We start from the raw sequence: 4,879 nt of genomic DNA on the forward strand, positions 1-4,879 counted from the left end.
TTTTCAATTTAGTTGGTGTCTTAATACGATGCAAAAATCTACATAGTCTCCATTATATGAAAATAAAATAAAGTTGGATATTGGTTGGTCCACGATTCGCACAGAGATGTTTCTTGTTTTGTGAGTAGAGCGGCTATCTTCGTGAGTTTAAGGATTTTGTTAATTTGCATGTATTTAACAATACATGTTGGATAATTTTGCTTCATGATTGAAATGCTATGGTCCTTGAGTTTGAATAACATGTATCTAACCATGTTTTAATTTTTTGAACTCATGCTTCGTTTTTTTTTGTTTTATATCTGCCTTCTATAGTGTTCTGAATTATTTTGTTTTTGAAATATTATGTTGTCATGTATGCATTAAAATTTTCCTTTGTTGAGTTTCGAAAAGGAACGATCTTACAACTTTGCAGTATTGACTTGAAGTTTCATTCGAAATCGAATGTAGGCGTCATTTTGTTTACGTAATATACATGTTTCCTCAGTAACCTCTTTTACAAAGCTATCACCAAAGACCAATCACGCAAGCATGGATCTTGATCTTTACTTAGATAAGAATGAGTACTTAATAATATTAATTATTTAACTTTTGTACAAAAATATATTTTTAGAGTTTTTTTTATAGTTGTATGTAATTATATTTTCTATATAAGAAGAAGAGAAGACGTCGTTGCTACAATAATCGTGCTTCTTAGACATTCAAGCAAGCAAACCCAATCTAAGTTCCAACGTCCTTGTTAAATCTATGAATCAAAGCTTTCACTTAAAAACCAAAAAGAGGAAATCTAATCACAATCCAAACTAACTAAGATGAAGAGCCAAAAACCTTCTTATAAAAAGACAAATGTAAAGTGGGAGACACTGTATAGTTTCTCCTATATAAACGTGATTCACTGCCGAGAAGGAACAGTGCGAGAGTCTAATCTAGTGTCCGGCACGGATCAGATAAATGGGTTTTTGAAAATATTCGAGTGATCGATGCCGGATATCCAATAAAATATGTGTGTTTTAACTGGATATTTGATTCGGTTGTGAAAATAAATAAAATTCATTTTAAATTTTTATAATTTAGTGAAAACAAAAATATATTTAGAATGGTACCACAAATAATAGCGACATCATATGAGATGGTAAAGTTTCGTGCGAGTGAATCGGGGGGGGGGGCAGATTTTAGTGTGAGCGGTTCAGATCATGTGATCATAAACTTATCGTATTATTCTTCAAAACTCTGAAACAGTCTCTATATGATCCTCTAAAGTTAAATGTTATTGTACACGAACCACTGAGAATCCCAAAACCAGGAGCAGTGGTTGGCCAAAAATGAGACAGACATCATTCTATCTTTTGTTGTCTCTATCATTCAGAGCATGACCAGGTTTTCTCCAAAACATTATCGATAACTTCCTTAGCTACAACAAACACAGAGACAAAAGAAAACAACAAAAATAGCTTTCATCCAATTTACAGCAATAAACCAGTTTTCACATTAAAGACCAAACATATACATCAACGAAAAGTTCACCACAACGAAAGTTCTCAACTCTTAAAAAGAAAGTATACATCAAAAAGGATTTCTCTCCATAGAGATAAGGAGAACCCCATTCCACTTGATTCTTATTTCTATTAACTATTACACTTAAATTCGGTAAAACCACTTTTATATACCACAAAAGTTTTTGTCTTCTCGAGTTTGTGTGGATTTGTTTACGTTTCGTAGCTTTGTAGTGACTTTGCGGTGAAGATTCAGCGGAATCATCGCCTCAGCCTTTGCAATAATCCTCGAAGCTGCTTCCTCTGTGCTTTATTCAGATATCTTACCTGACACCTCCTGAGTTCTCCTTCAACTGCATACTCAGCAGCATCAGCCCTGGGTGCTTTATCCAGTGTGTCTTCTGTTGCAGTCTTTAGCTTCTCAATCTCCTCTTGTGTGCCTCAGTGTCTTGATTTCGCTAGCTCTAACTGCGCCTACCTGAGCCAGCGCAGCTGCCACTTTCATATTCACCAACTTATCGAATTGCTTAGCTCCTTCGCTCAGCGACTTAAAATCCTCCAGACATAGTGTGATGCTCTTAGCTCCACACTCAGATGGCGCGGTATTACAAATTCGGGCAACTGTTGAATTTTCAGACATTGACTTTATGTGGTCAAGCACATACCGCGGCAGCTTTTGCTTCCTCGACTTTATCTAGTGCGACCCTCAAAATGTAGCTCAACTTCTCGTCGAGCAGCTTCTATCTCGAAGATAACTTCGTAAGCGGCGTTTGCTTCAGATTTTTCTGCCACACATTGTTCTAGGTCAGTCTCACTTTTGCTACGCTCCGGATGGAGATCTCTACCCATTTATTCGATTTCAGCTCCACTGTGCTATTTCTTCACATTCTTCAGTTCTGCTTCAAGAGATTCCACTGACTTTTACATAGGCTTTTCTCCCGCAAACTTTTAGAGTAAACCATTTGCTTCGCCGAACTCGAAACTCACACCATTAACAGAATCCATCTGCGATGCTTACTAAAATCTCTGTTTTCTTCCGCTATTCATCAATATTTATACCACACGCTAAGCAAACAAAAGTATAAATTGAACTATGAGACGTCACTTTCCTTGAAACAGCTGACCACCCCTAACTTCAGATTGGTCAGAGCCAAGGTGGTAAAATTCAGAATTTCTTATAGCCCAAGTATACAAATAACACTCCATATCAATGCTTCTGCTTCATCTCACAAGACAGTAAAGGACCTCAAAATAGATGAGGCTTCTCTAAGACACTTCATTTCTCCCTTCCCATCCCTAAGAATCCAACCAACAACGCTTTGGTACCTCTCCAAAAACCATCCATGTCACAAGTTCGTTGACGCTTATGCCTTTGGTTGCAACTGGAGCAGAGAGTAAATTTTAATATGCCCGTGACTGGAGGTGTAAGCTCACATACCTTTCACAAACAAACTGATGACATAAAACGTATCCAAGCTTAACCGGAGAAGAAAACGCTTGAACAAAAGATAAAATACCTTGGAATCTAGCAGCAGCATATGGACGCCCATCAATTGACCTCATTTTTTGACATTCCGGGCTGCCTGCCTTCAGGATAATTGAGGCTGCGAAATTCTCATTAGGGAAAGCTTTGTCTAAGAGTAATTAAAAGTGAAGATGAATCGGAAGGAAATTGGAGAGGCAACTGGGAAGGTTTATATTATAAACTGAAAACAACGTATTGAAGATACAAAGGTGATTGTGGGGTTTGTTTCCTGAAGGCCATAACAGCAGATTGTAACGTCGTCGGGGAATTGGAAAGGGAATCGTTTGGATTCAGCTTTTTCAATCAGTCGTTTGAAACTCTACAAGGTATTTACTTCATGGGCCTAGTTTGCACAAATGATGAATTTACCCTTATTCTAAAAAAAATATTATATTCAAGTTTGGACATATTTTTTCTTTCAAAACCACAACAAAAACATTTTTCCGCTAAAACCGCCAAAAACACATTTTTCGTCCAAACCACAAAACGTATTTTTCCACCAAAATAGCAAAACACATTTTTTTTGCCAAAACCACAAAAACATATTTTTCCCGACAAAACCGCAAAACGTATTTTCCGACAAAACCGAAAAACATATTTTTCCGTCAAAACCTCAAAACGCATTTTCCGCCGAAACAGCGAATCGAAATATCAAGTACTCATTTTAGCAAATCGAGTACAAGTTCAATTTTTTAATATTCCTACAAGGTAAGTAAAGTATAATCATACCTAAAATACTTAAGTACCTGGCTGGTGTCCACTTAAATGAAGTTCTTTGATCCTGAAATGTAAATTGAGAGAGAAACAGTCAGAAATATACTTTTAATGGACTTTATGCTTTAAGGTTGAAACTTTTATGGACCTTGTAAACTGTTTGGTAAACCCTTCTCTATCCATCCTTTTTTATTATTCTAGGAACATTATATATAACTAACTTTTAGCTCATGTATTATTTACAAAATTGTCATTTTCTACGTGACAGTACCACAAGCTCTCTCACACCCTATTTTCAAAAACCCTTTGTTAACTAAACTAATTACAATAATTGCCATTGATCAATAGATTATAACTTTACTAATATACTATAAGCTTCTTCGTTACAATGACTAACAAAACATTGACGTCGATGTTTAATGCATTGTCTTTAGTGACAAACGAAAACGTTTCTGTTATTTCCTATACTTACAAAGTTATTGCATACTATCAAACCTATTATATTATATGCTTTTGAATATACACACGACCATGTTTGTAAGTATATAATATAATATAATATAACTTTTTATCTTATAATATAAATTATACTTCTTTATGTCTGCCCGCATGGTGATTTACGCTCTACGACGTTAGTCATGACTACAATTATATTATGAAATATTCTAACCTATATATCACTAACAATTAGGAATTAGTTATTTCATATTCAATATCTTTTAAAAAAGTAAACAAAACATTGTCAATTTATATCATGATTTTAAAATAAAAATAAATAAAAATAAATAAAAAATAATACTAATTGCAAAAAAAAAAAAAATTTAAAAAAGAAAACTTTTTAAAAAAATTTAACACCGTCAGCAAAACACTAAACCCTAAATTTTAAACCCTAAATTCTTGGGTAAACCCTAAATTCTTGGGTAAACCATAAACTCTTGGATAAATCCTAAACCCAAAATTAAAAACACTAAACACTAAACCCAAGGATTTAAGGGTTAGGATTAAGGGTTTAGTGTTTTTAAGATTTAGTGTTTATTGTTTTTGATTTAAGGTTTAGGATTTTTCTAAGGGTTTATGGTTTATCCAAGGGTTTAGGGTTTACCCAAAGGTTTAGGGTTTACGGTTTAGTGTTTTGCTGACGGCGTTAAAA

The 4,879-nt window shown here is 34.6% G+C and overlaps 1 long non-coding RNA gene across 1 annotated transcript; it reads right to left on the reverse strand.

The window, feature by feature from the left end:
- Positions 1-1,524: 1,524 nt before the first annotated feature.
- LOC106340196 lies at positions 1,525-3,332 on the reverse strand. Its single transcript, XR_001269324.1, has 2 exons — positions 3,008-3,332; positions 1,525-2,928 (listed from the first exon to the last, which is right to left on the reverse strand). It is a non-coding gene; the product is annotated as an uncharacterized LOC106340196 (long non-coding RNA).
- Between the last annotated feature and the right edge of the window lie 1,547 nt (positions 3,333-4,879).

The sequence above is a fragment of the Brassica oleracea genome, chromosome C4 (genome assembly GCF_000695525.1).
Source record: "Brassica oleracea var. oleracea cultivar TO1000 chromosome C4, BOL, whole genome shotgun sequence".
NCBI classification, from domain to species: Eukaryota; Viridiplantae; Streptophyta; class Magnoliopsida; order Brassicales; family Brassicaceae; genus Brassica; species Brassica oleracea.